Source organism: Orcinus orca, chromosome 17 (genome assembly GCF_937001465.1).
Source record: "Orcinus orca chromosome 17, mOrcOrc1.1, whole genome shotgun sequence".
NCBI lineage: Eukaryota > Metazoa > Chordata > Mammalia > Artiodactyla > Delphinidae > Orcinus > Orcinus orca.
Window position 1 is genome coordinate 60525908 of NC_064575.1, and position 21012 is coordinate 60546919.

Consider the following 21012-nt stretch of genomic DNA (forward strand, 5'->3'; position numbering starts at 1 on the left):
TTCAGTCTCCCGTTTCCCACCCAGCCCTGACCCAGCAGCAGCCCTGCCCCGGGCCAGCCTCAGGTGTCTCTGGGCCTGGAGCTTGCCTTGCCCCTGTGGACTTCGTCTCTAGAGCCTCGGGGCTCCCTGCAGAACAGCGTGGCTCTCGCTCTAGTTTTCTGGCCTGCTTTAGACTTTTCTCCACTTTTTAAGCCTCTTGGCTAACTTGGAAGAAAATTGAGCATGAATTGGCTCATCAGGCAAGCTGATGTTTCTGCTGTGGATCTCCAGCCGGCCTTGTTGGTCAGTTAACTCTATCAGCTGCCCTGGCATGGTGAAACAGCTCTTTTCCAATTTGGCATTATCCATGGCTTCTGAAAATGTAAAATCAGAGTTGACAACCCAAAGCCGCCCTGATGCAGCCTGTCATTCCCTCCATGTTCATTAGCTCAGATGCCCCCCGCCCGCTCCCTGCGTGGGACCAGAGTGTGGAGGTGAGGCTGGGGGCAAGGAGGGGATCGAGCCCAGCAGAGAAATCCCTCATTTTACCTGTTTTGACTTTTGGCGTTTAATCCGACACTGGTTAACTGGGTCTGTTTTCTTGTCTGCTTCCTCCCCCTTCCCTCCTGCTGCGCCCCTCCCGTGGACCCCACTCTGCCTCTGTCCTGTGGGCTGGGCCTCCAGTGGGCGCATTAGTTACAATGATATGTTTGAGATGCTGAAACACATGTCCCCGCCCCTGGGGCTGGGGAAGAAATGCCCTGCTCTAGTTGCATACGAGGTAGACCCCACGCCCACACCCTGCAGGCTGTCTGTGCTGCGGCCGGGCTCCTGTGTCTCTTCTGGGACTTGTCCATCTGTTTGTCTGCTGCTGTGCTGTCTCACTGTTTCTTTCTTTTCTCTGCCCCTACCATCTCTGCTTCCTTCCAAAACAAAGGGAAGCAGACACCACGAGGTGTCTCTGCACTGGCCCCTTGTCCCCCAGGGCTGCTCCTCTGAGCCCCCGGGGAGGCTCAGGAACATGGAGCAGGAGCCCACCATCTGCCTCTTCTCCTTCCCTTCTCTTCCCTAGAAAGGAGGGGACAGACCAGCTTTTTTGACAGAGCCTGTTTTTGTTCTGAGCTCAGGACCACACTCTGCTCCTCTGTCCCCTAAGCCCCTGATGTGGGTGGAGTTGTCTAGCCCTGAGGGTCTGACCCTGGGGGAGCAGCGGCCTGCAAGGCCTCTGCAGGGTGCACCTGAGGAGCCCGCCCCCAGCCCCACATGTGCAGAACTTCCCGGGCTGGGGAGGGAGTGTTTTCTCTAGGGCTTCATGGGTTCATGGAGCCTTAAGAAGGAAGGGTGCTGGAGAGAGGCATCCTGACTTCATTCCTGGGGCTCCAGAGGGTCCTGCAGGATGAGAACAGCCTCTGGGGCCTGGGTGGTCCCATGTCCCTTCCACCCTGCTGCTGAGGGCCCAGCAGGCTGAGCTGCAAGGAGGGGGGTAAACTGAGGACACCGCCAGGCCTCTCTCCCGAGTGGGCGAGCAGGCCACATGGCCCCATCCGCAAGCCTGCTCCCACCTGCACCTGCATCCTCCGTCACCCGCTTGGTGAGTAAGCACCTTCCATCCCTCCAGCGCTCCACCCTCTCAAGAGCCCTCCTGCAGCCCTCAGTGCTCCCGAAACTCAGCCAGCATGTGTCTGGGGCCTGACTGCTGTCTCCCTCTCTGAGCAGGCTTCCCACCAGAGCTTTCATCTTTCTGATTCTGTTCACGCTGTCTGTCTCTGTGCTCCGATTCTGGGCTTGCATCTATCCCCTGGCTCAGCACAGCCTCTAGGAGCTAAGTGGCTCCTCCAGGCGATATGCAGACGTCTTCCTTGGTCCTCCCCTGCCCGACATGTGAGTCGAGCCTGCCTGGAGGCCCTGCATGAAAGGCTGTAGCTTCGTCCCCAAGGAGAGCTGTGTCCACACTGACACCTGGGGCCAGGGTGGGCAGCCAGGGCTGTGACGGGGTAGCCTTTGGAGTTCCTCCCCAGGTGTGCTGGCCAACTCCAAGGTTCTGGCAGTGAAGAGACCAGGTGAGGCCTCATGGTGGGTGGAAGTGGATGGGCTTGGTGAGCTGGGGAGGGTCCAGGATATGCACAGAGCGCCATGTCCAAGAGGGTCTAGGCCCAGGCAGAGACTCCTGTCTGTTTGCCCTGGTCTTGCCCCTCTGCTGCTCCCTGAGATTCCTGGCTCTCTGGGGCCTGGGCAGGCAGAAGGGGCTCTGGTAAAGGTGCCCCGGACGGAGCTCTCCTCTCTTGGAAAACACCTGCTTGCCCCTCCTTCCCGCTGGCCCCTGACTCCCTGACTCTCCCCTGGCGTGGAACCCCTCTGCCTCTCCCACTGCCATCGGTGCTGGTCTGCAGGGACACCATGCTCTGGGAAGCTGTGTGTGTCACACAGGTGACCAGCAAGGTCCTAGGACCATGATTGGAGGTACTAAGTGGGGCTTTGCCAGCATTAGGGGACAGAGTCTGGGCTCGTGTCTCTAGCCCCCTGCCCTCCATCAGGCTGAAGACTGGATTTGGTGCCAGGATGCTGGGGGCAGGCCTGGGGGCAGAGTGGCCCTACCCAGAGAAGGGACAGAGAGGCTGCCCTGTCACAGGGTACAGGCTTGGCAGAGGGCAGGCAGACCCCAGGGAGGGGCCCTGTGCCCCCACCTTTAGCTCCCATCCTGGATGGGAGAGGACAGGGGGCTCACGGTGCCCTGAGGGCTCTACTTGGCAGGTGAGGTGGCCCCCCGATGCTCAGGATGTTCCAGACACACCTGAGACCCTTTTCCTCCTGGAGATCGCATAAGTTCTCAGAGCCTCAGGGACACACCTGTCTCCAGCTGCTCTGTCCTGGAAAATGGAAGAGAGGAAAGGGGGCTGTTCTCTTGATGGGGAAACAGGGAGCAAGCTTGCAGGGCTCCCAGTCTGGTCCGAGCACTTGTGTTCCTGTGGGATGGCCCTGGGTCCCCAGGCAGCTGGCTGAGGCTGAGGCCCTGTTCAGTCACATCTGTTTGGGTCCTTCCCCTTGGAAGGAGCTGCTCTCTAAGGCTTCCCTTGCTGCCTTGGGCTGGTGGCATCAAGCATCTGTTCCTGGCCCCCTAGCTGGGTGGTGAGAGGCAGAGGCCTTCCCGGGGCTGCGGGTCTCCTCACTGGGAGCTGACCTCTGAGCCTGTGGTCTTGGCTGCCCCACCCCTCGTCCAATGCTCCTGTCTGTGGGCTGCCTCTGGCATCCTGCAGCCAGCTCAGACCCCTCTTCAGCCTAGGCCACACACTTGTTCTGTCATGGGCAGTGGGCAAGGGCCCCTCTGGCTGAGACATGCCTGTTTTTTCAGAGGGATCCAGGCTTATGGCCTGGCCCCATTGTACAAGATGTACCTGGACTTCTACTTTTCTGCAGCCAAGGGAACCCTCAGTTCAGATGAGGGTGGGGGTCCAGGGGTAGTGTGAATGCTGGCAAAACTCCCATCCATCCAACCTCTCTTGGTCCTGGGCACCTGCAGGAACCACCTCTGGGAGGCCAGCCCAGCCTCCAGGGCCCTCGAGCACTGTGTAGCCCTGTGGCGGGGGGACCCTGGGAGGCCTGCCCCTGACCTGCCCCCCTTGTCCCCAGTGCCTGGTTCATATGAACATGCCCATCTCCAACGAGGACATGACCGTCCACTTCACGTTCATGCTGATGGTCCTCATCCGGACCGCACTGGAGATCAAGCTGGCTCCAGGTGAGCAAGCCAGCCTTGAGGGAGGGCACAAAGCCAGGGCTGTGTGACCGCCCCAAAAGCCACCCCAGGCAGCTGTGCAGGGGTGGGAGGAGGGGCCTGTCTGGACTGGATGGAGAACAACTGCCCCTGGTACCTCTGTCAGACTGACCTTGTCCCCCGAAACCATCCTGCACGTTAGTGCTGCAGTGATCCCATTTTCACGTGAGGAAGCTGAGGTGGAGTGAAATTGAATGACTCCAGATTTCCCAGAGTTCTGCAGTGTTGGAGCCAGTGTCATATGAGCCAGTACCCCTTATGCGGTGAATAGTCTGCCCCTTCCCCATAGTGAGCCCAGTTCCCCCATCAGGCCCTCACCAGAGTTACTGGTAGAACGACACAGCCTGAGCCAAATCAAGAAGGAAATGAATCTCCCACTTCTCCTCCCCTCCCCACCGCATGTGATGACAGCTTCCCCTTCGCAGAGAAAATGAGTCACCAGAGGGGCCTTCCCCCCACATGGCCTTCCTCCCTGCATCCATGCCCTTGAGCTCCGCCCTCTCTTGTATAACAGATGAGGAGAGCCCAGTCCTCCCGCTTGCACACTCTGCCCTGTTTTCATCACCTACCCAAGGATGTCATGACAGAAATTCTGTATTCTATTTCTTGCCCTGTCAACTTTCTCTCTCTGCTGGATTATTTCTATCAATATGTAAATGTGCTGTTATTTTCCCTATTTTTAAAAAGTTTCTCTCTTCCCCCTCCATCGACTTCTCTCTTTTTCTTCTCTCCTTCTTAGCCACAGGAGACACAGGTCTGCATTGTCTCTGATTTCTCCTTTCCTAGTCTGCAGTCCACGTTTCACAGTGCAAAGCTTTGCTGGAACTGCTCTTGTCAAGCTCCGCAGGGACCTCCCCTTCTCAGCCCTTGCCTTAAGGACCTGTCCACAGCCTTTCTGCAGTTGTGACTCCCTTCTGTGTGACACCTCTTTTTCTGGCTTCTCCCAACCTCTGAAGGTCACTGTGTGCCTCAGGCATACATTCTCACCTTTTCCCATGGCTTTCAATATTGTGAATTCCAATTTTGTATTTTTAGTTCAGACCTGCTCCTACACCCCAGGCTTATATACCCCACAAATTATTCACCGTCTGTACTTGGAGGCCCAGTGAGCATCCAGAGTTCACGTGCTGACCCTTCAGTTCCAGATACTCCCCAGATTCCTCCCTGTCTCCATCAGTGGAAACTGCTGTTAGAGTTGCTCATGCCAAAACTTTTGCAGTCATTTTTATGTTCTACTTTTTTTTCTTACCCTACTTCTGATCCATATCTGAACCCTTGTAATATCTTCTGACTCCACCTTCAAAATACACTCAGAATATGTTCACTTGTCTAACCTTTCCTACTGCCACCTCCTGGTCCAAGTCACTCTTGTTCTTCTTGACTGCATTGTTGCAGTAACCTTCTAACTGGTCTGCTTCTGCCCTTGCCTCTTTCAGTCTACCTTCAACACAACAGCCAGAATGATCACGTTAAAAATCAAACCAGTAAAATTATTAAACCTCTAGCTAGCCTGATCGTGAAAAATAGATAAAAATAACCAATATAAGGAACGAAAGAGGGAATATCACTGTAGATCCTGCTGACATTAAATGGATAACAAGGAAATTTTGTAAACAACTTTATGTCAATAACTTCAGTAACTTAAATGAAATGGAAAAATTCCTTGACACAAACTATGAGGCTCATTCAAAAATAGATAACCTGAAAAAAAAGGAAATAGACAACCTTAGTAATACTGTATATATTAAATAAATTAAATTTATAGTTAAAAATCTTCCAACAAAGAAAATCATGGGCCCGATTTGTTCCGTTGATGAAGTCAACCAAACGTTTAAGCAGGAAATAATTCTATACAAAGTCCTCTAGACAGTAGAAAAAGAGAAGGTGTTTCCCAATTTATTTTACGAGGCCAGCATTACTCTGATACCAAAACTAGACAGAGACATTACAAGCAAAAAAATTACAGACCAACATTCCTCATGAATACGAACAATAAAATTTTCAACACAACTTTAGCAAACTGAACATGGTGATTAAAGTAGGGTTTATCCCAGGAATGAAAAATGCAAGGTGGGTTCGAGTTTAAAAATCAATCAAGGGCTTCCCTGGTGGCGCAGTGGTTGAAAGTCCACCTGCTGATGCAGGGGACATGGGTTCATGCCCCAGTCCGGGAAGATCCCTCAGGCCGCGGAGCGGCTGGGCCCGTGAGCCATGGCCGCTGAGCCTGAGCGTCTGGAGCCTGTGCTCCGCAACGGGAGAGGCCACAACAGTGAGAGGACCACGTACTGCAAAATAAAATAAAATAAAAAATCAATCAATATAACAATATATAAAGGAGGAAAAACTATATGATTATCTCAATAGATGCAGAAAAATCTTTGACAAAATTCAACATCCATTTATGATACATAAATTCTATATAAACTAGAAATTAAAGCAAACTTCCTCAATCTGATCAAGGATATCTATGATAAACCTACAGCTAATGACATGCTTAACAAAGAAAGCCTGGCTCCTTTCCCCCTAAGATCAGTAACAAGGCAAGGATGTCTCCTGTCACCATTTTTGTTCAATATCATACTTGAGGTTCTAGCCATTGTAGCAAATCAAGAAAAAGAAATAAGAGGTGTACCAATTGGAAATAAATAAATAAAATTGTCTCTATTCATGATTGACATGATTATCTATACAAAGAATCTTAAAGAATCAAATAAAAAGTTAATAAAACTAAAGCATCTACAAGCCTAGGAATACCAATGATTGCTGGGAACCACCAGAAGCTAGGAAGAGACAAGAAGCATTCTTCATTAGAGCCTTTCAAGGGATCACAACCTTGTCAATACCTTGATTTTGAGCTTCTGGCCTCCAGAACTGAGACAATATATTTCTGCTGTTTAAAGCTGTAAGAAGTTACTAAAACTAATACCTGAGTATAGCAAGGTCAGTATATGAAAAGCAAATGTATTTCTACAGATTAGCAATTAACAATTGAAATTGAAAAAGTTCCATTAAAATTGCACCAAAAAAATCAAATAACTGGCTAACTCTAAAAATATATATGCTAGAGTGTATGCTGCAAATTTCAGAATATTGACCAAGGAATCTTCCTTAATAAATAAACCAAGCACTATATCATGTTCATGCATTGGAAGACTCAATATTGTTAGTTCTCCTCATATTGATCAATAGACTCAGTGTTATGCCAATCAAAATCCCAACAGGATTTCTGGGTTGAAATTTATAAACTGATGCTAAAATATACGTAGAAAAGCACACAAACTTGAGTAACAAAAACAATTTTGCAAAAAGAATAAAGTATTTTAGCCATTTAAAGAATGGCAATATTAATATTAATATTCACCAGAGGGCAGGCAGCAGAAGCAAGAACTACAATCCTGCAGCCTGTGGAACAAAAACCACATTCACAGAAAGACAGACAAAAGGAAAAGGCAGAGGACTATGTACCAGACGAAGGAACAACATAAAACCCCAGAAAAACAACTAAGCGAAGTGAAGATAGGCAAACTTCCAGAAAAAAGAATTAAGAATAATGATAGGGAAGATGATCCATGACCTCGGAAAAAGAATGTAGGCAAAGATCGAGAAGATACAAGAAATGTTTAACAAAGACCTAGAAGAACAAACGACTAGAAGAATTAAAGAACAAACAGAGATGAACAATACAATAACTGAAATGAAAAATACACTAGAAAGAATCAGTAGCAGAATAACTGAGGCAGAAGAATGGACAAGTGACCTGGAAGACAGAATGGTGGAATTCACTGTCATGGCACAGAATAAAGAAAAAACAATGAAAAGAAATGAAGACAGCCTAAGAGACCTCTGGGACAACATTAAATGCACCAACATTCGCATTATAGGGGTCCCAGAAAGAGAGCAGAGACAGGAAGGACCCAAGAAAATATCTGAAGAGATTATAGTCAAAAGCTTCCTTAACATGGGAAAGGAAATAGCCACCCAAGTCCAGGAAGTGCAGAGAGTCCCAGGCAGGATAAACCCAAGGAGACACATGCCGAGACACATAGTAATCAAACTGACAAAAATTAAAGACAAAGAAAAATTATTAAAAGCAACAAGGAAAAAACGACAAATAACATACAAGGGAATTCCCATAAGGTTAACAGCTGATTTCTCAGCAGAAACTCTACAAGTCAGAAGGGAGTGGCACGATATATTTAAAGTGATATATTAAAGTGATTTAAAGTGAAAGGGAAGAACCTACAACCAAGATTACTCTACCTGGCAAGGATCTCATTCAGATTCGACAGAAAAAGCAAAAGCTTTACAAACAAGCAAAAGCTAAGAGAATTCAGCACCACCAAACCAGCTTTACAACAAATGCTAAAGAAACTTCTCTAGGTGGGAAACAAAAGGAAGAAAAAGGCCCACAAAAACAAACCCAAAACAATTAAGAATATTAATATTAATATTAATATTACTGATGAGAATGCAGAAAACTCGAATTCTCGTTTTCCTAGTGTGGATACAGTGGTACTGCCGCTTTGGAAAACAGTTTCACCATTCTTGATCATGTGGCCCAGGCACCCCACTCCTAAGGGAGATGACATGAAAGCATACACGCACACAAAAACCTACACGCTAAAGTTTGTGGCTTTATTCATAATCGCGCCAAACTGTAAACAACTCAACCATCAGCCAAATGGTGACGGATAATCAAGCTGTGGTGTGTCTGTGCGATGAGACGGTTCTCACTCAGCAACAGAGAAACAGGCTACCAATGTGCTTGACGTGGGTGGGGCTCAGATGCATCGTGCTGGGTGAAAAGTCAGACTTGACAGCATGTTGTGTGAAGCCATTTGTATGACATTCTGAGAAGATGAAACAGTTGAGACAGAAAACACATCGTTGATGCCAGGGCCCTGGGAGAGGGCGAAGGGGTGGACCACAAAGGGTACGGAGGGAGCTTGGCAGGGGTGCCGAGCTCCTGCCTGGATTGTGATGGTGGATCCACGGTCATATGCATTTACTAAAGTTCACAGAGTGGAAGAACTAACAAAGTGAATGTTTATGTACGTAAATCACACTTTAATAAACACGATGTTTAAAAAAAGATGGATCAGAGTACTTTATTCCTCAGCTTGGACCCTCTGCTGCTTCCTGTCTCAGCGGCCCCCACCTGCACATGCTCTCCCTCTGCTCCAACCTCGCCCTCCTGGCTCCCTGCCCCCCTTCAGGGCCCTGTGAGCCCTTTCCTGACCGTTCTGTCCAAACTGCAGCCCTCCTGATAGTTCCTGTCCCTCCCCTCTTGGTTTTTCCTGTATCCAACATACTGGATTTTTAACTTACTGCTACTTTATTGTAGATTAAAATCAGGTAACTCCACATGGGCAGTTTCTTTTGATTTTGTTCCATCACCTAGAACAACACCTAGTGTTCGGTGGGCGCTCAGTAACTTTTATGGAATGATTGGTGAATGGTTGGAACACTGCCGTGTCCCTTCCCAATCCCATCGCCACCCACGCCTACACGCCCTTGCACCCTCGCCACTGGGCGGGTCAGCTCCCACACCTCTTTAGACAGGTTCTGGCGGGGAGCTGTGTGACCAGCCTCCAAGGCAGTGTTTCTCCCCCGTGCACCTTTCCTCCAGCATGGGGTCTCTCCCCGCCCACCCCAGCTCTGCCTGTTCCTCCAAGGGGGCTGTGGGATGGCTCCTAACATCTCTTCTCCCTTTCCACCCTTATCCTGCCCCAGCTGGCACAAAGTAGCATCAGTGTGACGCAGAGTTGAGGAAGGGCATTTCCTCTGTGTGGGCCAATTTGCCCCAGAAGACCCTGGATTTACTGGTGCCACCCCATAAACGTAAGTAGGGTGAGAAACTCCCCCTGTCCACCCCTCTTCTGTCGCACCCAGAGGCAGAGCAGGGAGTCCTGGGTGAGGGCAATTGTTGAGTCACCTTAGAGAGGAGAGCTCACGTCCTTGATAGCCCAGAGCACTCGTCTCCAAGGTGGGTGCCAGGGGCTGTGGGAGGAGATGTCTGGGCCGTATTCCATTGGGCAGAGTCACCCACACTCCTAGTGTAGGGAATTCCCTTCAGAAAATCCAGAGAAAAGGTAGGGAGATGCCTACAGTTGGAGCTGGCAGAAGGATGAGGTGTCTGGGGTTAAACTGAGCTGTGCTGTGTTGGGTGGAGCCCAGCGGGGCCTAGGAAAGAGTCAGTGGAGCTCCAGGTGGGCCAAGCCCCACGGTCCTGCCCGTGGGTCCAGGAGTCCTCATGGTGGGTGCTGGCTCCTCACCCCAGCTCACCCTGCATGTCCCCTTTCTCTTGTATTCCCTCCCTTGCCTGCCGTGCTCTCCAGCCAATGAGATGACAGTGGGGAAAGTGTACGCAGCTCTCATGATATTCGACTTCTATAAACAGAACAAAACCACCAGAGACCAGATTCACCAAGCTCCCGGAGGCCTGTCCCAGGTACCAGGTTCCAGGAGTTCCAGGAAATAACCCCGAGACTCTGCCACCTTCCACTGTTTGGCAGCAGAGGGGACCCAGCCCCTCTTGAAGAAGGTGCAGTGGGAAAAGGAAGATGAGAGGTTCTTGCGGCCACCTCTCTGGCCCACAGAGTCAGAAACCCCATATAGCCTGTGCTTCCGTTAGTAGGAGGTGCACACAGGCAGGGCCCAAAGAGGTTCAAACCGACTGCCCAGGGTCATGATGTGTCCCACTCATGCCTCTGGCTGGGATAGTTTGGAGGACTTTCTTCCAGAGGTCATCCTTCAAAGATGATGACTTCACCACACAGCCAAAACCTTTGGTGACCGTGTGTATACTCTCATCTATAAAATTGTCCTATGTCCAGCACTCAGGACATTCACCCCCAGGGTGCGAAGTGTCTGGTGTCCACACTCCAGCCCTGAAATCTCCTCCAAATTCTGCTCAACCTGGGACTCTGGCAGCCTCTACCAATCAATCCAAGTTGATAATGAGATGAAATCTTGTTGCCATTTGTAATCAGATCCAGTCCCCAAATTGTGTAGGAAGGGAAACTGAGGCTCCAACAAATGAAATGACTGTCCTGAAGTCACTTACAGGCCAGACTGGGAATGGGCTTCTGATGGGCAAAGGGCAGGCCCAGGGATCCCCATCCTGCCCTGGGGGTTCCAGACAGGTGGCCGAGCACCTCGGTGCCCAGGATCCATGGGGCGTCCCCGGCCTTAGAGACCCTCCTCCTGGCGCCCCTTCTGCAGATGGGCCCCGGGTCCCTGTTCCACCCTCTGAAGGCCACGCTGGAGCAGACGCAGCCGGCTGTGCTCCGCAGAGCCTGGGTTTTCCTTCGGCAGAAGAGCTCCGCCTCCCTCAGCAATGGCGGGGCAGTTGTGAGTACCACCGGGCAGGGCGTGGGGCCTTGGCGGGAGGAGGGCAGGGGTCCCCCCAGGGCTCCCGTGGGCAGTGCCCCAGGACAGGGAGCCCTCGGGTCTCACCGCCACCCAGCCACACCCACCTCCACCCAGACGCTTCGCGGTGGGTCCAGCTGGTCCAGTCTGCCGCCGGAGCCGGTTGTGTGGTGCGTCTGAGGCTAATTCCTGTAACAGTAGACAGGTGCTCTGATGGCACTGGGGTCACCTGATTTAGACAGTCTGTTATTCCATCCCATGCCTCCCACTGTGGGAGCCTGTTTCTCTCTCAGGTGAGGGCTCCCCCCTGCTTCCTCGCTGGCCTTCGGTGCCTGCAGACCGTTAAGAAGGTATCTGTTTCCACCTCAGCTTCTCACCGCTTTTTGTTAACGGCCTGTTAGTGTTCTCATCTTCCTTTAAGACACTTTCCCTCTCAGATCTCCATTTTGATATTGATGTCTGTTTTGTAGACAAATTAGCAAGGTCTTTCCCTATCACGTAACTCTTGGTAACAACCCCAAAACCAAGTGATCCAGAATAGGCATCCCTGTGGCACTCTGAGGGGTGGTAGCTGGTGCCAGGCTGAGCCGCACTGGAGGGCAGGACCCTCTCAGCCACCTCCCCCAGTTAGAGGGGCGTGTCTCACATCTGCTAACATCCCGTTGGCCAAAGCAACTCATTGGTTGAGCCCAAAACAGGAACGTGCGCTCTGTCTCACCGGCAGGGGCTGAGGGTGGGCCTCACAACCACTTGCCATCCTGGAGAACCACAAGGCCAGGCAGCAAGCATGGCTAGGGCTCCCGGTTTCTTTCTCTCCTGTGCATGTTCTGGACACTCTTTTTGAAGCCTGGTTTTGGGTCATGGACTGTGGATCAGATAGCTGCCATACTTGGGCAGCCAGCCCTAAGTGCTTTGGCAGTGCTTTGGGCCTGGGCCTGGGCCCGGGCCAGCTCCTGTGGGACCGGTGGGCCCAGGACAGCATATTCTCACCTCCTGTGTCCGGGCTTGTCGTGTGGGGAGGCCGGAGAACAGCCCGAGGGGAAGGGTTAGGGTGCAGGCGTTCAGGCCTCTCTTTGTGCCCCATTGGCCAAAGCAAGTCACCTCCCTAGCCCGAGCTCATGGGACAGGAGTTGACACTGTGACGGCACAAGTCCAGAGGTGGAGAGGCCACAGGACACCGGGAGAACCTAAGCACAACTGGTAACGCTCCCGTGTGAAAACCGCACTCTTGAGTGCGTGCAGGCCCTGAGGGCTGGCCTCCCGGCGCCTGGGAGCCCCCGTGTTCCCACACTCTCCTTTCTCCATGCTGATTATGATCCCATTTGTGCATTTAAAGTTAAACAGTGGATTCTGAGTGTCCATGTGTGTGTTGGAGGAGATGGGGTGGGGAGGTGTCTTTGTGGACTGATCTGAGCCGGGCTTTTGGTTCAGGAAAATGAACGTCGCTTATTTCCAGGGTTATAATTTCTACACAAATCAGTTACCACCCTTTTTTGTTGCATGTGAGAGAGGGCCCAATCTACTGGGGCCAGGCAGTGGGGGCATTTACTGAGCCTTCTGATGGCTGGTGTAAGTGCCCACCCGGCCTCGGCATGATGTGACCTCAGAGGTGACCAGGCCTTGGGGTCAACATCCGTCCTCCTGGCCATGCTTCCTCTCAGGGTCAGCCTTTCCTGAGGCTAGAGCAGCTCCAGACAGCACAGTGCAGGGGAGATGCTTGCAACTTGAGAAGATGAAGGATGTTCTCAGAAACCCCAGTGATGGTGGGTCTGGTCATCAGCGTGGCCAGCTTAGGCCATCCGGCTTCACCTCTGAGCTCAGTGTGATTGTTGCCACTCAACCTGGGTGATGGAGAATGTATGTGATGCCTCATTGTACACGAGAACGAGCAGAAACACAGGCAAATGCTGGGCTGTTTTGGTGCCCCTTGGGTGACACGATAACAAAGACAAACACTGACAAGGAGAGGGCAGGCGGTTAGGTTGCGTGTGGTGGGGAAGGCCTCCAAAAGTGGTCTCACCAAAGGTGACACTTGTGCCTAGACCTCAGGGCAGAAAGGCCTCCGTGGCTGGGGTCAGGGGGGCTGGTGAGTAGCCGTGGGCCATCAGGGCTGATGGAGCAGCCGCGCAGGCTGGGTGCCTCACCCGTGTGCATGTGTGTGGCCTTGTCCCACCGCACATGTGAGCCCCTGTCTAGGCCAGATGTCCCCAGACTAGGGTCCCCTCTCTGCCCATCAACTCTGAGTGGGCACGACCATTGCTGTACCTCAACTGGAGAGTGGCCACATTCAAGGGGCCTCCTTCCTCTGGGCTCCTTCTAGCCCAGAACAGGGTCGGGGTGGAGGTTTCTGGCAGGTGGGAGCCAGGTTCTGTGGCCCATGGACCTCCAGGCCCACAGGACAATCCTCTCTCCTCCACACACATACCCAAGAGGGTGGCATCAAGGAGTTGGTCTCCTGGGCACTCAGAGGACCCAGGAGGTGCCCTGCGAGGTGACGACGCCCCTGGAGCGTGGCCACTTCACGGAGATCCCAGTGGTGCAGACAGGAAAACCGGTGAGGGCTCCCAGGGCTGGGGGCCGAGTGGGGGGTGGGGTGAGAGTGGGAGGGTGAGGGCGAGAGCAGGATTGGGGGAGGCTGGCATGGGAGAGAAGGTGAAAGTGGGATGGGGGAGGGTGTGACTGGGGGGCTGCTGTCCCCCCAGGCTGTGGTTGTCCAGATGCAGAGCATGGCCCTGAGAGGCTCTGACGGGGAGCCCCAACCCGGGCTGGAGAGCCAGGGCCTAGCGGCCTCCATGCCCTGCCTGGCAGCGGAGACTCAGGTGGGTGGTCTGGGAGGGTTGGGGTCATGGGAGGGGGGTTGGGGGTGAGGAGACTTGGCATGGGGGAGCTTGTGTCCCACACGCGGGCTTTGCTGGGGTGGAGCCTCCCTGAATGCACTGTAGCCTGGACACCACCGGCCCTGTTTGGAACCCTCAGAACACGATGCTGGCCTCGAGAGGTGTGGCCAGGCCAGGAAGAGTCCCCACTGCCTCGTGTCACTGACCCAGCCCTTCCCTGTTTCTGGGACACGCCTCTCCCATTCCAGCTCTTCACTCCCCCAGAAATCACACACAGGGCCTCCTCAAGCCACCCTTTTCCCTCATGTCCTCTCGGAGGCCCTGGGGGTGACCCTGCTCCCTCTCTGGACACTGGACGTTCTTTCTCTGGGACTCGCTTGACCACCTGGCAGGAAGCCCCTGGCCAGGGGGCTGCAGCACTGTTTCCCAGGCTCAGCCCCTGGGTTGAGCATTCCTCTTCCAACCCCTCACTCCCCCGTCTCTGCCCACTGCGCCTGGTGCCCTCCTGGCCTGGCCACATCCCTTCGGTGCCATGCTGGCGCCTCTTCTCCCTCCTTGACGCTTGAGCCCGAGCAGTGGCTCTGGGTGAGCCCATTTCCGTGGGTTGTGCTTTCAGCCCTGGGGGAGCAGCCTCACGGTGCTGGATGGACGGAAGGGCTGGCACAGTGGTCTCACCATGGCTGCCAGGGCAGCTCTGGGCCCCACCCAGGATCCTTCCAGCCAGGCCAATAGCCTCCCTCTTCCTGGCACCCTCCCTGTCCTGTAGGGATGCTGAGGCCAAGAGGCCTCCTGGGCCCTGCCCGGCCTGGGAGAGACAGACAGGCACACAAACAGCATTTTGTGCAAAGAGTGCTTCTGAAGAAGCGGTGGGTCTCGGGTGGGCAAGAGCAGTACAGGGAGAGGGAAGGGCTTGGTGGTCCCTGAACCCCAGCCCCGCAGTGGGCCTCCCCAGGGACCCTGCCAGACCGCAGGCAAGGCCCTCCGGGGTGCCATGCTCCCTCCTGCCCCCCAGCTCCCTGGGGCACAGCCTCCCTAGTCTGGGGAGATGCCCCAACTTCAGGGATAGAGTCCCAGGCCCATTCTTCCCCATGGGACGAGTCCTGTGGTCTGCCCAGCCCCCGTGTCATGGTGGCTTCCCCACCGCCCTGGGCCTCCCTGGACCCCACTCTTCAGGCCGTGCGCCCACCCGTGTCCCCGCCTGCAGCTGACCCCAGACGCCAGCCCCATGAAGCGCTCCATCTCCACTCTGGCGCCCCAGCGCCCCACCCCCGTGGCTCGTCTCTGCAACGCCGCCCTGGACCACGCTCCGGCCAGCCAGGCCGCCCCCCACCATCACCACCGCTGCTATCGCCGCAGGGACAGGAAGCTGAGGTCCCTGGAGAAGGGGCCCAGCCTGTCCACAGACACAGATGGCAGTGCGTGTGAGAGGTCTGTCGAGGGGCGGTGGCTCGAGTTGGGGGTTCAAGAGCACATGGGAACCCTCTTCCTTTCTGCACCTCACAACCCCACAGCCAGCCCTGAGCCTGAGACCAGGCAGGAGCACCCCCCAGCTCTTCCCTGGGACCCTCTGCTGGCCCTGGGGGGCCAGGCCGGGGTGGGGTCTGTCTCGCTGCCGGCTTGGCTGTGCTGACTTCTCCTCTCCCCCGCGCCAGCACCTAACAGCGCCGCGGGGCCAGGGCCGCCCCCGGGGGGACGGGCCAGCAGGCTGCCGGTGGGAGCGCAGGCAGGAGCTGGGCCGGTCCCAGGAGCGAAGGCAGCCCTCCTCCTCCTCCGAGAAGCAGCGCTTCTACTCCTGCGACCGCTTTGGGGGCCGTGAGCCTCCACAGCCCCAGCTCCCCCCCTCAGCAGTCACCCCCCCCGTCGCCAGCCGCTGGGCAGGAGCCAGGACCCCCGAGACAGGTACGTGGGCCTCAGGACACCGCCTCGCCCGCGCTCGCTGGGGTCCGGGAGGTAGCCCCTTCCCGTCCTTGTTCCTAGGCCCAAGCCTGCGCTCCTTGCTTCCCGGGCCCGTCCGTCCCGCCGGGCGGAGCCCTGGCCCTCCCGCTGTCCAATCCCTTCTTTGCTTTCCTTCTGACAGAGGTGGGCTGGGCTGTGGTCTCCTGGTCCCTGGCCCTGTGCCTATCCCTTGCTGTCACCACCATCCCCAGACTGCCATCCCACCCTCCTGGGGCCGCCCCGGGTCCATCCCAGCTGCCCGCCCCCGCCCCCCGCCGTAGCTCTCCCTGTGCTGTGCTCTGTTCTCCCTGTCCTTTGACTGGGGTTTGCTGTGTTCCCGTTTCCTGCAAGGCAGTGCTTCAGCGAACGGGAGCCCCCTGCTGCCAACATCTGGTGCTAGCACCCGTGGCCGCGGCGGGCGGAGGCAGCTGCCCCAGACCCTGCTGACCCCCCGTCCCAGCATCGCCTATAAGACGGCCAACTCCTCGCCCGTCCACTTTGCTGGGGCTTATACCAGCCTCCCTGCCTTCTCCCCAGGCCGGCTTAGCCGTGGCCTTTCAGAACACAACGCGCTGCTCCAGAGAGACCCCCCTCAGCCAGGCCCTGGCCCCCAGCACTCGGATTGGCTCCGACCCGTACCTGGGGCGGCGTCTGGACAGCGAGGCTGCTGCCCACACCCAGCCTGAGGACACGCTTACCTTCGAGGAGGCCGTGGCCACCAACTCGGGCCGCTTCTCCCGGACTTCCTATGTGTCCTCCCTGACCTCCCAGTCCCACCCCCTCCGCCGGGTGCCCAACGGCTACCACTGCACTCTGGGGCTCAGCTCTGGCGGGGGCGGCCGGGGCGGCACAGCTACCACCACCCCGACCAAGACCACTGGTGCTAGCCGCACCGCGACCGGCGGGCGCGTCCCAGGTGATGAGTTTTATCATCCGCGCTGGGCTCCGGGGGCGCTCGGGCGCTGAGGCGGGGGCAGCAGCCCCGGGAGGAGAGCCTCGCCCCTGTGTCTCCTCCCTCACGCTGGGTGGAGCGGTTTGTAGAGGGATGTGGCTCCCCCTCTACCTCTCTCGCGCTGCCTCCCTGGGTCTCACAGCTCAGAGCCTACACAGGACGCGGCTGTGTGTGCTGAGCGGCACTGAGTGAAGGACCCACAACCGAGGTGTGTGCTGGGAACGTTTTGCAGGAGGTCTGAATCTTGTGCGGATCATCCTTCATCCAAACGTGTGGTGCAGAGGAGCGGGCGAGACCTCAGGACAGAGTCGGTGGTAAACTGAGCAGGTCTCGTCAGCCCCCGCACACCAACAATCCGGTGGCGCCCTTCGTACCTAAAATGGCAAATAGGCACTAGAAACACACGCCGATGCTCTGTCCTCTCCCAGACACAGTCAGCCCTGACAGGGACCAAATCTGGACAACGTTCTTGCTGTTGGTTTTGATTTTTATTCACGACACCCTTCACTCGTTTGTTGACTCTATATACTTGATCAGAAAATAAAAATAAAAAGAACAGAATAACGGGGAAGGGAATGTTAACATGACTGTAAAACATCAAACCTATAGGAGGATCTCAGCCTCTCAGGATGCGTGTTCTCGGCTTGCTCGAGGAGATGCTCTGTGTCCAGTCCAGGCGGCCAACCAGACCACCCCGGCTCCCGTGGCTCTCGACCAAGTGCCTGACCTCCTAGCCCCTCGCGCAGGCTCCCGGGGGCGGGATGGGAGACCTGTGTGAACTGCGAGTGGGCTTTGTGGAAACTATTCCAAACAGCAACTGAGTAGAAAGCGGATGTAATTGAGAACATGCAGAAAACATCCAGTAGGTCCGTCGTAGTTGGAATGAAGAGGCCGTTTGCCCTTTTTCCTCGAACCAGTAGAGGCTGCAGGGCATGTGTAGCATGGCCCGCGTGGGCCGGTCAGTCTTTCTACACCCGATTCTCAGGGACGGGGTGCCTGAGAGGCAGGGCGCAATCTCTGTAGTTGTGCAAATTACTTTTCACAGAAGACTCATCAGGGAGAGGCTGGGGGGAAGTGGGGGAGATTGGATGAGGTGGGGGCAGGAGGAGTGCCTGCAACTGAGTAGGTGAGGGCAGCTGGGAACCAAATGGAAATGAGGCCGGAGTTCGGAGGAAGGAGCAGCTCAGCTGCAGCTGCTGAGCTGGGCATCTGAGCCCACACTCTTTCTGGCACAAGAGGTGGGAAAGCAGGCAGCCAAACAAAGTGTTGCTTCAAGGCCACATTCAAAAGAGAAAGACCACTGTTAGGATGTGGTGCATAAAACACTTTGTTTTGTGAACAAAAGGAGCATTTAGATGAGTAGATTCTGGTGTGTCCTCCATATTTTGAAATGTGAGATGATCTCTTTGCTGGATCATTTGAATGTTCCCATTGGCTTTTACCCCATGATTCTCCTAAAGAAACTTGGAGTGTGATGTGTGTGTGTGCGTGTCTGTGTGTCCCCATAAGTGGATGCCGTTAACCCATAGGGCTATGCAACAAGACACACGTTTAATATTAGAAATAAAACACACAAGACCGCCACCTGTTCTAGGGTTTGAGCATGATTGTGACCAAACCATTTTATAGAATTTCCTTACTCGAAGGCAAAACACTCTGAAACTTTAAAATAACAGAGTATTTTACTCAAATAAGATATAATTAAAATCGGAATCTTGGACTGTGCATGTCATCCCTGGCTCCTGTTGCAGAGCAGAAGGATGTGTATTTTGGTACTGATGTTTTGTCTCTGGTCCCCCAGCCCATATTATTTTGAGTGTATTCATTCTGTGCAGAACCACAGCTGCTTCCCCAGGCCATGTTGGGCAGAGAATCCACTTTTCCGGACCCACACAGCCATGCTGGCTTGTCTGGATTCTTCTAGACACTGGAATTGGTGAAAATTACAGAGAGCGGGGGATATACTGTCTTGTTTTCCCGACTCTGCATTTTTGTTTCTGTACTGTCTCTTCTCAGCTGTCACGTTTCCCCCAAAATCTCACAGTGAGTTGCCAGATTTGAAGTGCATCAACCAGTTGTCTGCATCTGGAACCAGTCAAGCAGTGGCTGTAGTTTGAATAAGTTATGTGTGCATGTAAAATATATACATATGTACATATATTCAAGTATGTGCATGACATGTATATCTTCATACTTTTTGATAAAATGTATTCATTTGTTAATTTTTAATTATATTTGATATAAATCAAGGGTTTGTTGCAAAACTTTATATTTAAGAACAGTGTTTAAAAAAAACAAAAACAAAAAGGGAAGTCGCAACTATGCAACACAACTGGGACTTGCTTTAAAAAAAAATTCTGTGATTGACTAGTTTGCTGCCTGAGTAATATTTATCAGCCAAACTTTGGATTCTGCTATTGTTTCTACAATGACATTTTGTATGAAGCAAAGTCCTTGGATTAAAATAAAACTTAGCAAAACATCAAAAACAAAACCCCACCATGCTGCTGGGTGATATATGCAAGGGGTGCGGATCCAGGCGGATGAGCCATCTCTGTGGGTATGGGGCACGGGGGCAGAGTGCACAGGGCTCAGAAGAAGATGAGAACCTCTTCAACTTGCTCTGCGACTGATAGGATGCAAGGGTGGATTAGACCCAGCTTCATGGTGAGGATCAGGGTAGGCTTGTGGCTGGAGGAGCCAGGATAAGGACTCACGGGGGATGTGGTTGTGTTTTAGGGTTAGGAATATAGTTTGGGAGTTGAGCAGGCATTGGCTGAGGTTTGGGGTGGCTGTGTTGGGTGGGTTAGTGGTTAGAGGTTAGAGTTAGGTTTGGGGTTGAGGTTGGGGTGTAAGTTAGAGTTGGGGTTAGGAATTAGAGGTTAGGGTTAGGTTACAGGCAAAGGATTTGTCTATATAACCACTAACAGTGTAGGATTATGTGGGTATAATAATTAAGGTTTTGTTTAGTTTACTGTACATTAGAGTTCATTTAGAAAAGGCATAATTGAACAGGCTTAGGTTTCAGACAACAATGAAAATTGTGGTTCTAATTACACTGGGAAAAGGGATTGGAGTAAGGTTCAAATTTTTAGTCTGTTCTGATATGGGCCTATATTTGGATTAGGGTTAAGGGTGGTGTAGGATCATGGTCAGGCTCAGAGGTTAGGGTTAGGGAGTAGAGTAAGGTTCAGAGTTAGAGGGTCAGGAGTAAGGATAGAAATTCAGGCTCAGGGCTCAGGGTTAGAATGTAGGGTCAGGGTCAGGGATAGAGGATCAGGGACAGAATTAAAGGGTACATTAAGAGGATGAGGGGCTTCCCTGGTGGCGCAGTGGATAGAACTCTGTGCTTCCAGTGCAGGGGGCCTGGGTCTGATCTCTGGTCAGGGCCCTAGATCCCACATTCATGCCGCAACTAAGAGTTCGCATGCCACAACTAGGGACCCCGCATACCACAACTAAGGAGTTGGCAAGCTGCAACTACGGAGCCCACAAGCCATGACTAAGGAGCCCTGGAGCCACATCTTAGGAGCCTGCCTGCTGCAAACTAAGACCAGGTGCAACCAAATAATAATAATAAAAAAAAGAGGATGAGGTTTTGAGGGATTAGAGTTAAAGGATGCAGGCTAGAGGGTCAGGGTTAGAGGGTTAGGTTAGATGGTCTGAGTCAGGGTCAGGGTAAGGGTTAGGAGTTTACAGGTCAAGATTGAGTATCTAGGGGCTAGGGGTTAGGAGTATTAGGGTTTCGGTTTACAGATGAGGAGGTTAGGGTTAGGGAGTTAACAGTAGAGATTTGGGCATTAGGGTTAGTGGGTTAGTGTTAAGCATAACTGGCCCATGACCCCCCTAACCCCACACCTCTGAGTCCTCTAGGATGGACAGGACTTGCCCTGGGTCACTCATGAGTGTGGGCTTCACCTGGACCGCTGGTTATCTACCTCCCATCCTGGAACCTAATAGCAGAAGAATGAAATGTCTGCTCTGGTCACTGACTGTTTCAGATCCAACTCAACCTCAGTCAACAGTTGTTAGGGCCTCAGAAGTCCACAGGGTTTCCTCCTACCATCTGAACTGGAAAGAGTAGTGCTGGCCCCACTTGGCCTGGGCAGCCCTGGTCCAGCACAGGCCTGACTGAGGTCATTCCATGGTCATGTTATGAATTTATA

At 53.4% G+C, this 21012-nt stretch overlaps 1 pseudogene; it reads left to right on the plus strand.

Moving 5' to 3' along the window:
• Positions 1-432: 432 nt before the first annotated feature.
• Positions 433-17899, plus strand: LOC101284870 (voltage-dependent N-type calcium channel subunit alpha-1B-like; annotated as a pseudogene).
• The last annotated feature ends 3113 nt before the right edge of the window (positions 17900-21012 follow it).